We start from the raw sequence: 11533 nt of genomic DNA, 5'->3' as shown, positions 1-11533 counted from the left end.
ATGGATGATGGCCACTCAGATGCCCCAATGTCCAAATAATTTGGCTCCAAACATTGAGGCCGAGGGGCATTGTGGTGTTTTCTGTGGGGTGGCAGGGCTGCAGCCTTGAAAATTGTTAAAATAAATGAGCATGGAACACATAAAAGCTTAAACAAATCCTCCCTTTCTACCACTTTTTCCATAACCCCAGTTTTTATTAAACTGAAACAATTCAATAAAACTGTTAGGGAGGAGGAGGGATTGAGGAGACAAAACCAGGGAATGGGAATTATGAAGAAGGGACAATAAATAACAGAAAAAGGAAAACTCCATTGTCTCTATTAGTAGTTATTCTGTAATGGAGGTGAATAAAAGTATCATCTTATGATTAGCATGCTGGTGATGATGATGGGTTGTTTCTATTTCTTTCTTCTTCATCACCACATTGCTGATGCTTGTCTATTGTTGTTGCAGTCATTGTTGTGGTCTCAGTGTTTTGGCTGGTCCAGTTCTGAAGATATTATGGGGTCCAGATAAAGCTTCATATATATTCCTGGAATCCACTTGGGGCCTGCACTGTGGAAAGCAAGCATATCCTCTCCCCCAAGTAATTAATGGGAAAGGGCCTCAGATGTCCTTAGTTTCAGGATCCTTGATCAGCACAGGCAGCTTCTCTTCAAGATGGGCTCTGGTGGAATTAGAAAAGTGCCTGACAGTGGGGGAATTTGACTGTGTAAAGGAGTTGTTTAAGAAATTGATGACATACAAAGCTTTACAGAGTTTCTAGATGGGAGATGATGTTTTGATCCCCCACACTGCTGATCAAGCACCCACTTCATGTTTCAGAGGACCCTTTCCACTATAGACTCTCCAGTTGGGTTGTGAGGGATGCCTGTGCTGTGTTTGATGCCCCATTAGTCCAGGAAGTGCTTAAATTGTTTAGATGTGTATGCCAGACTGCTGTCTGTCTTAAGTGCTTGTGGCACTCCTAAGGTGGCAAATGCCCGGTAGTAATGTTTAATTACATCTTTAGTCTTCTCGCTGACATGGGTGGCTGCAAGCACTGCACCTGAAAAGGTGTCAATGGACACATGGATATATTTTAAATGTTGAAAAGATGCGTAGTGTGTAACGTCTTGTTTGCCAGATGTCTCCCGAAGCCTCGGGGATTAACCCCAGTCCCCATAGATGGTAAAGCAAATATCTGGCAATTGGGGCAGGGGGCTACAATTGCTCTGGCCTGGTGCCTTATAATCTTGAATATCTGCACAAGAACTGGCACATTCTGATGGTAGAACTGGTGGCTTAGTTTGGCCTGATTGAAAATATCTGGTAGCATGTTGGAATTGCTCATGGTCATGGCCAAGAGGTCTGCCCTCTGCTTTCCCTAGTGATTGGTCCAGGGAGGTCAGTGTGTGACCTCACAGGCATAATATAGTAAGGTTGCTCTTGGTGGAAGACGAGATAAATCAGCTTTGAGAGGAAATGGAATAATTTGGGATTTGACACCTCCCTTAATAAAGCATGCTCAGCTCTTTCAGCTACTCCGTCAATAGAAGCCAAATCAGTGACCAGATTAAAAGGATGTTCGAACCTCTCAAAGGCTCTAACAACAGCTGCTAATTCAGCAATTTATGGAGACCCCTCAATGACCTGGACATCAGACTCCCACTTCTGAGTGTCCAGGTTTTTCAAAGTCATAACTGACTTGTGGGATCTTCCAGAACCATCTGTAAAGAGTGTTAGGCCTTTGAGAGGAGTTTTATTTTTTAATGAATTTGGGACCAAATTAAAGGCCTCATTAAACAATTTGTGTTTTGGGTAATGTATTGAAATTTGGCCTGGGTAGCAGTCAAGAGCAAACTGGAAGTGCTCATTGGTCTGGAGCAAAGGCTCCAGACTGTGTAGTGTCACTGGAAGATATATACATGTGATATCACACTCCACAAGGATCTGGGGGCGAGCTCTGGCCTTTGCCATCAGCTGCGCTGTCAGCTCTTGTGGGGTGGTGATTATTTTGGTAGGCTGATGAGAAAGGAACACCCACTCAATAATCAAAAGTTGGTCCTTGAGTAAGGTGTCCCACTGAAACAAAAGACCATGAAATTTGGGTGACGTACCCAAGATGGTAAACTGAAAAGGAAGGGCAGGGTCAGCACGCTGGGCTTGCCAGGTGGATAGAGCTTCAGCTACTTTTTGGATTACTACCTTGGCTTCTGGTGTGATGGTACATGGCAAGTCAAGACCATTGTTGCCTTGCAGGAGGTTGAAGAGAGGGGTAAGGTCTTCCTTTGTGATCCCCAACAGCAAACTAACCCAGTTAATGGAACCGCAGGGTTGGTGTAGATCTCTCAGCGTCCTGGGATCATCCTTGATGTTGAGCTGCAGGGGTACGATGGTCTGCTTTGTAATGCAAAGACCAGGGTAGTTCAAGGGCAGGTACGCTGAACTTTGTCCCTTGTAATCTCAGATTCCGCCTCCTCTATGGTACTTATGATGTTTTGTAATACAGTTTCCAAATAAGTGTCAGTCTGGGTGAAAATTAAAATATCATCTTTATAATGGAAAATAATCACATCAGGAAATGTCTTTTGGATTGGTGACAAAATCCAGGCAATGTACATCTGACACAGGGCAGGTGAGTTCTTCATGCCCTGCGGAAGTACTTGCCACTGGTATCTCTGCAGGGGCGCCTGCACATTTAATGAAGGTACAGAAAAGGCAAATCAGGGAGCATGTCTGGGAAGGAGTGGAATGGTAAAAAAGCAGTTCTTGATGTCAGTGACTGTGAGCTGCCAATCTCTGGGGAGCATGGAGGGCAAGGGAAGGCCAGGTTGCAGGGACCCATGTCCTCCAGGACCTCACTGATCTTACGGAGGTGCTGTAGGAGCCTCTACCTGTCTTTGCCTCATTTTTTAATAACAAAGACAGGGGTGTTCCAAGGGCTTGTAGAAGGTTTTATGTGGGTCTTGGATAACTATTGTTCAATGAGGGACTAGAGCGCCTTTAATTTTTGTTCAGGAAGGGGCCACTGATCCACCTACATCTGGCACATCCGGTCTGTTGGTTTTCCAGGTGAGTAGTGGGGTGGCATGCTCTATAGTGGCCCCAACTAGAAATCCTAAGATGGTTGTGGGATTTCTAGCCTAGCCCCCCATTGGGACAGTAGATCCCTGTCATGTGGCCTTGTACCACAAATGGCCTTACTGCTAGGTTGCCACCTGTCCCTCAGGTTCCTCAACGGTAATAAGGTGTTTGCTCCTCAGAGATGTGACAGCTCCTCTGATCCCGGAGACTGTGCCACAAGGGGACACCAGCTCCCAGTCGCTGGGCCATCAGAGCAAGAAATGAGGATGACATCCGCTCCCATATCTGCCATACCTGAAAGAGATACTAATTTGTTTTTTTAAATTCATGTGGCATTTGATTTTTGGTTTGTCCTTCCCCAGCACCTGTCAGGTAAATGTCGTAATTGTCCATGTCCATAAAGTCCTGTCCATTTAAGACATACATTTGTGCAAATGGGGCTCCTTTACTTAAAAGGAACAGAGAGTTGGTACATGTAACAGAGATGGTGATCTGTTCTGGGTCAACTAAAACAACCTCGGGGATTACCTGGATGGAATTTGGAGTATGTTTGACATCTCCAACTAATAAAACGTTTACCTTCCCTGGGTCCAAAGTGTCCTGCTGGAATATAGGCGATGGCATCATCATCAAATTGAATGGAAAGTGTACTGGACAGCACCCTTCAGGATTTAGTTGGTTGGTCTGTCAGAAGAACCAGAGCAGGCTCTGGAAATCGCAGTCCTCTGAAATGTGCCTGCCAGATGTTGGTGCTCCTGGATGGTAGGGAGACTGGGGAGGAACAACCTGCCATTTTCTGTCATTGTACGGGGTTGTGTCTTGCTCTGCAGGCCATTTCCCAACAGATGCTGGTACCACTGATGACATGCTCTGTTTGGCCCAGGGAAAGGGAATGGACACTGTGCCTGCATGTGCCCCACTTGGCCACAGTTGAAACATATGATGTTGCTTTGGGTGGCCATGGCTTCCACATACCCCTACTCACAGCCAGGGTGACTGTGTGCTCGATGCAGCTGAGCTTCGTACAGGCCTTCACCATCTGTGAGATGGTGGGCTCAAGTTCCAGGGGGAGTGCTCTAATAACCTGTCGCCCTGATTTTTTAAGATTTTCTAAGCCTTCTGATGTTGACATTCTTGTAGCAAACTTTCTCACACACTTTCTGTAAATAACTTACTGTTTTGCATTCTTTTATGGAGAAGGAAAAATTTGATGGACTTTTGGTTTGTCCAGTGTCATTGGAGAGGTGGCACTTTCACCCTCCAATCCACTGCCACTTTTGGAAAACTGTAAATGCTTGAGTCAGAAAAAAACTTTCCCTTTTTCTTCACCTTGAGAGCAGCGGTGTGCGCTTGTATTGTTTCATGTCCTATAGTGACAATAATCTTCTTACATTTGGTCTTGGCACTCAACACTGCCAACTTTTTGAGCAACTCCACCCTGGCTTGTTGATCTGCTTCTCCAACACATCCTTGAGCCTGTCAATAAACTTAATAAAAGTTTCATCAGTACCTTGGCAAAAAAGAAAAAGTTTTGTTGGGATAGGAAGCCATCAGGTGTTTGGAGCAGTGCAGTGCAAACAGCAGCTTTAATGTCCTCCAGAACAGGTATAGGGAGATCCCTGGCCTGGTCTTTGGGCTTATCAAAATCACCTTTTCTGCATAATTCCTCCAACATCAATGGGGCTTTCTCATCCTCAGCCTTATGTTTGGATAGTAAAGGCTTCAACAATCCTTCACAGAGACTCCCATAACAGGAGTTCCGTGGTGGACAGCAGGAGTGACATGACATCTTTGATACTATGTGGGGTGATGATATGGCCCAAAAGAGTCACTTCAAGAGTATTTTCAAAGTAGGTGACTACTTTGGCCGTTTTGCTGTTCAGTTCAGAATATGGCTCCCATTTGGGTTTCCTTCCTCTCTGGAGAAAGACTGGAGCCAGTTATATAGCTTCTCAGCCATCTCCAGATTACCACCCCTGACAGCCTCTCGCCTGACTCGTGCCCAACCTCTCTCAGGCCTGGTGGTCGAGCCTAGGGAGTCATTGTCACTGTCCTCCTCCTCCAAAGAGGATGAGAAAGCATTGACGTGGATATGAGCCTTCCAGCTGACCGGGACCTCTCATAAGGTTGGCACCATTTTGGCCCATAGAACATAGAAAAGGGAGAAAAACTGGGATAAGGGGGTGCAGGTGGACAAGGAGCAAGGTTCAGGCTCAAGCTGGTACAGCTGGTGCCAACTTGGGAAAGGGACAGAGAGGGGTAGGAGGTCGCATGAGGCAGGTGGCTCTCCTGTGCCACAGGGCAGGTTCCACCTCCCGACTGACTCTCAGGGAAAGAGGGAATAGGATTAGGGAAGGAAGAAGTTGACAGCTGGGGTAAACTGGGTCATGCACTTTCCCCTTTTCCCTTGATCAACTTATAAATTGAATTAAACAAAGGATTATATTTCCCCACCTAAAAATACCCTTTAACCTGTTTAATGTATAAATTTTTCCCTACTTTTTCCCAAAACTTAATTGAAACAACATCTTCCTGGGTAACCCCTGGAAAGTATTTAAATAAAAAGTGAATTAAAGACTTTAAATCCCCCTTAGAAAACTTAACATCTCCTGCTACAAGGGTCATCTTAACTTGGACATGAACCTCCCACTCCCCAATGGATAATTTAGTTCTCATTGTGGTTAAATGAAAATTTTCCACCCACAAAACAAAGGAAAATGAGAAACTGAAAATTACTTGTGGAGGCACCCTCCCCCAGTGCCTTTAACACTCACCAAACCAACAAGTCAAAAGAAAAGGTCTCATGGGGGTCTGTTGTCTCTGGCCAGTCCTCTGTAGCGAATCCACAAACTGCACCCTTGAGGGCTGCTGGCTCACCCTTTGGAGAATACCTTGAAAAATCAAGGTAATCCCTTCTGGGAGCTGGAGCTCCGAGGTGATTTGTGTCCAGGGACAAAAGTCCACTGGAGACACTCTCAGGGCAATTTTTAAAAGGCCCCTGTTTGGGTGTGAGCTGCAGTGGCGTGGCGGGAGCTGCTGAAATCATCACCTACCCAAGAGTGTCTCTCTCAGGAAGGGATGGCTCAGCGTGCACCGGATGTTCATGTCACACGATGCTACTTAATGGTTGATGGAGAAAGATGAGCAGGAGGGGTTCTACATATGGTATTCCAGTGGCGTTTATTAACACACACAAAGGAAACCAGGGACAAAAAACCAAGAACAAAGGAATGTCCAGAGTTATGTACAAGACAAGGGAGGCAGAACATCAGCTCTGAGGGCCAATGGGTAAAGGAGATAGGGGCAGTACAAAGGCAGGACTAAAGGGCAACAACCAGCTGGTATCCAGGGGAGGAATGGTAAGGAATAGGGACCAGTAGGGAAAGCAGGAGCAAAAAACCTTCTAGAACTGGGGAGAGGAAAAGGGATGATGTAACTTTGCTCATTGACATAAAGGTGTGGGGAACTATGGGAGAACATCTTCTTGGGTCACCCTAACTTAAAGGGGGGCTTCTTCAGGGCATCCCCTTCTATATCTTGGGATGCAACAATGGTCTTCCACATGGTGGTAGCAGCTCTGTGGGGTCAAAGCTCTGTCTCAGGGGGTCTGGGACACAGCATTGTGGCCTGGGCTGCAGCGGGGAGCTGAGCTGGCTGCCAGCCCTGCCTCTGCCCCCTGTCCCTCAGCACACAGACAGCCCAGCCCTGTGGGGACCGGCCCCTTAGGAGCAGGGAGGGAGCATGGCAGCACGCTGGGGGCTGACATGCCAGGGAGGGCAAAGGGAGTAGCCAGAGGGCCCTGGAATTCTCTGTGTGTCAGACACCTGGGACAGGCTGTACAGGCTGACAGGCTGCTGAGGCCTGAGCCTTGTGGGCACGTGGGCGCCGTACCTGTCACATGATGGGGCCACACGCAGGAGAGCCATCACCACATCAGCGGGCTGTGCCTCTGTCAGATCCAGAAGGGGCCTGTACAGGTTGTAGTCAGGAAACTCGTTGGCCGCGAGCCACTGGTGGATGTACCTGACCATGGCGGGCACCTGGAGAAGGCAGGGGAGGCTTGGAAAGCTGCCAGAGGGAGTCATGTGCCCAGCTGCCCCAGAAAAGTGCTTCCCTTGCCACCACACCGCCATGGCCTCAAGGCTTCCAGTGAGCAGCAGGTGTGGCTTGGGAGGCCAAGCAATTGCTGGGAGGATGGAAGCCAGGCCACAGGCTGCTTACTTGCTTAGGAGTGGAAGGCCCCTCCTCCACAAGCATATCCAGCAGGGCAGCACTGGTCTTGGTTTTGAGGATGGGAGGGTACGCTCTGAGCACGCTGCCCATGCCGCTGGTCTCTTCCTCCCGAATCCTCTTGATGAATTTGCCAACCATCTGTAGCAGAAGGGCAAGAAGCCAGGGATGTTGCATGGAGTGCTGCGAGCACGGTGCTGGGCTGAGCAGTGACAAGAGGCCCAGCCCGGCCGGGGATGGCTGCAGGTACCTGCGCTGTCCTGCGGAAGCGGCCACGGGTGCGTTGCTGCTCTTGTGTGCGCCGCACGGCTGCACCTGGCAAAGAGCGAGCGCAGGCCGAGCTGAGGGGCTGCGGGAGAGGCCGGAGAACACAAGGCCAGCCCTGCGCTGCCCAGGCAGGGACAGCCCCGCCACGGCCCAGGGCATGGAGCGCGGCTGTGGGTTGTCTGCCCCGGCCACTGCTCTGTCCTGTCCATGGGCATGACCCCAGGGGATGGGATGGGATGGGATGGGATGGGATGGGATGGGATGGGATGGGATGGGATGGGATGGGATGGGATGGGAGGGGATGGGAGGGGAGGGGATGGGGCCATATTTGCTGCCGGCACCAGGTCTGCAGCCCAGCTCTGCTACTCACCCTTCTGCAGTAGCTGGAATTGCTTCACCTCTTCAGGCTGCTGTGCTGGAGCAGTTCCAGGGCCTTCTTGCTCCTCCTTCGCCCAGGCCAGCTTGGGCACGCTCACAGGTCTCTGCTCTATGTCACTGCCTGGATTCATGACTACTTGCAGCGAAGTTGGCTGGGAAAAGGTCGGAGTCAGCAAGTGCTGGAGCCGTGCCTTGAAGGCACCTGCAAGAGTGGAGTCTTGGCAAGGCTACAGGAGAGCAAGTCCTGCACTCTGGTCTCGAGGGCTCCAGCCACAAAGACTGTGCAGACTTCTCGTCAAGGACCGTGCTCAGTGAATGCCATGGTCTGCCCTCAAGAGCACCTGCAGACGAGAAGCCACGGCAAGGCCAGAGGTCACCAAGTGCTGTGGTCTGGCCACGAGGTCGCCTGCAGCAGTAATACCTTGGGAAAGCTCTGGGTCAGCAAGGAACAAGTGTGCTGTGCGGGGGCTCCTCCCATCCTTTAGCATTGGCCCCTGCAGCTGCAAAAGCTGCTCCCCAGATCCTGGCTCCAGCACTTCTCATGGCTGTGATGACCTTTAGAGCGTGAACGTGGATTTTGTATCCCTGTGGCCTGATGCTGGCTCGGCCCAGAAGTCCCCGTGGCCAAAGGTTTCCTGCCTGCTTTGGTGGCATCGCTGCAAGGGCTGCTACTGTCAGAGCCCCCTCTCTGCTGGTGACAGCTTTGCTCTTGGGGACACCAGTCTGCAGCAGCCCAGGAACACGAGCAGTGCCCAGTTCCAGGAGTGGCATCAGTGGAACCCCCTGTGCACAGGGACCCCCAGCCCCAGGTGTCCATGCCAGCACCCCCAGGGACCTCCAACCCCAGGAACCCAGAGAAAGTGGAAACCAAAACTCTGCAAACGCTGCTTGTGCCCAAAGAATATGCAAAGAGAGCTGGGCTGTTAGAAACAAGGACAATGTATTTACAGAAGAGCAGAAACAATAAACTATGGAACATGTACAACATAAGAATTCTTATAACAACAGCAATCTATAAAAAATATTTACAGTGCAGAAGATCTGTTTAAAACATAGCAAACATATTTACAGACTAAAGGACATCTATAAAAATAACAACCTTAGAAATGTATTTACAGTATAGGGGACCTATAGAACACCTGGAATCTAATAAACATATTTACAGAAGAAGTTAACAATTTAGATATCTAAATACAGAATGGACTGTGTTCATCATCTCTGTTATTCCTGTATGTCTATGCAGGGCTCCTGCCTGCCTGGGCAGTCAGGGGGTGCCCTCCTCCCTGGAATGGCAGTGTACTTTCACTGGGAGAGGAGTGCACATCTTGCTGGGATTGCTGCTGAGATCCAGGCAGCATGAAAAGTTCAGGACTGATGCCAAGAGCAAGGAGCAGCTGAGAACAGTCCGATGCAACCAGAGTGAAGGGTGGTCTCCAAGCAGACTGAAGGCTCTGCTGGCTACAAGGGCAGTGGTTGCATTGTGCTCATGAAGAGATGCTGGAAGTTCCACCTGGAACACTGGCTATGACACAATGAATAAATGACGTGACAGAAGTTCCAGGGCCCCTTCAGATTGGGTGCTTTTTGTTGTAAAATGGTTGAATCCCTGAATGGTTTGGCTTGGGTGGGTCTCTGAAGATCATCTTGTTCCAACTTGATCAACCTCCCACCAGTCCAGGTTGCTTAGGGCCCCTTCCAGCATGCCTTGAATGTTCCTATGGATGGGGTTTCACAGCCTCTCTGCACAGCCTATTCCAGGGCCTCATCACCCTCGTGGGAGAAAAACATCTTCCTCAGATCAAAGCTAAATTGAGCTCCTCCAGTTTCCATCCATGCTTCCTTCTCCTCTGACCACAGGCCCTGCTGAACACTCTGTCCCCATCCTTCCCCAGGGCCCCCCAAGTCCTGCTTGGCTGCAGTGAGGCCTCTCCAGGGCCTTCTCTCCTTCTGGCTGAGCAACCCCAACTCTCTCAGCCTTTCCTCAGAGCAGAGGGGCTCCAGCCCCTGCAGCATCTCTGGGGCCCCCTCTGCACTCCCTCCAACAGCTCCAGGTGCTTCCCATGGTCACAACCCAGAGCTGGGGCAGGGCTGAGCCCGGGAGGGGCTGCAGCTTCATGGGCACCAGCGGGGAATTTTGTGTTATCCCTAGAGAGGAACTAAGCGCACTTGGATGCTGAGGGATAAAACGAAAGGAATGAAGCCTGTACTTCAGGCTTACATTTCTGTAAATCAACCTTTTGATTTACAGAACCTTTGATTTACAGAACTCCTTTGTACACTATCAGGTGTGCCAGTGCACCTGCAGCACTCTGAGTATTCTACAGAAATCCTGCCATTTCCATGTGTACTGATTGTCTGTCCAGGTGTTCTACTGAGATTTCTGTAGTTTGTTCACTGTGGGACAGTCACTGAAGATCAGTTGCTGCTCACCTGAAAAAGTAATTACCCTCATAATTACCCTTCCAGGGTGGAATGGGAACTGGGGTCTCAGGATAAACTCTACACTGAGATCTATTTCAAACTTTTCAAAAGAATTCAATGAGAATTTATGTGTAATTATAAGGAAATCCTCACTCTTATGTATTTCACAGGTTAAAGGAGACATGTATAACAGTGTGGCTGGAAAGTTCATCCCAGTTCATGACTGAGGCTTATGAAAAACGTATTTCAGACGTTAGAACAGAAGCAGATGTGCGTGTGACCCGCAGGCAAGGCTGAAGCGGGGCTGTGCCTCTTGCGTACGCAGCAGGCATTGGCTGTGCCTGGGGGCTGGCAGCCCTGCCCAGCACCTGGCAGAGGGCTGCAGGCTGGGGAGGGGAACTGCCTGCAGCCAAGTCCAAGGTCCAGGGTGATAGAGGTGCTCACACCTTGGCCCCAGCTCTGCCTGGCATCTCACCAGTTGTATCCATTGCTTTAGGCCCTGCTGCAGTGAGGGGTCTGTGTGCCCAAGGGTAACGCTTCATACTGAACATCTCATGGGATCCTCTGTGGGAAGTGAAACAGAGAGTGCTGCCTGCTAAGTGTCCATGTGGCGAGGCCTGGCATCAGGAATCAGGGCTGTTCCTGGCACTGCCCTGGGACCTGCTGTGGCTTCATGTTACAGAATCCCAGAATGGGTGAGGCTGGAAGGGACCACAGTGGGGTTTCTGGTCCCACATTCTGGGTAAAACAGAGCCATCCCACAGCACGGACCTGGAATATCTCCAGTGAAGGAGACTCCACAGATCTGTTCCAGTGAGTGGTCACTTGCAAATAAAGATCTTCCTCATGCTGAAGTGGAACTTCCTTCAGATTCTGCCCATTGCCTCTTATCCCGTCGCTGGGTCCCAGGGAGCAGAACCCGGTCCATGCTCTGAGCCCGCCCTGCAGATATTTATACATCGGCTCCTGTGCTGGCACCAGTAGCGGTGGATGCAGCGGCCGCCAGAGCCTGCTCGGGCACGGGGCTGATGCTGCGGCAGAGGCCGCAGCAGGGGACAGGTTCTGGGGACGGGCAGGTTCCGCGGACGGGGCACGTTCTGGGGACAGCTCGCGGACTCCCTGCCCTCGCTGCTCGCAGAGGAGGCGGGCCCGCGGCCGGCCCGGCCCGGAG

Source organism: Zonotrichia leucophrys, chromosome 20 (assembly GCF_028769735.1).
Source record: "Zonotrichia leucophrys gambelii isolate GWCS_2022_RI chromosome 20, RI_Zleu_2.0, whole genome shotgun sequence".
Taxonomy (NCBI): domain Eukaryota; kingdom Metazoa; phylum Chordata; class Aves; order Passeriformes; family Passerellidae; genus Zonotrichia; species Zonotrichia leucophrys.
Note: the sequence above shows the minus strand (reverse complement) of the source record.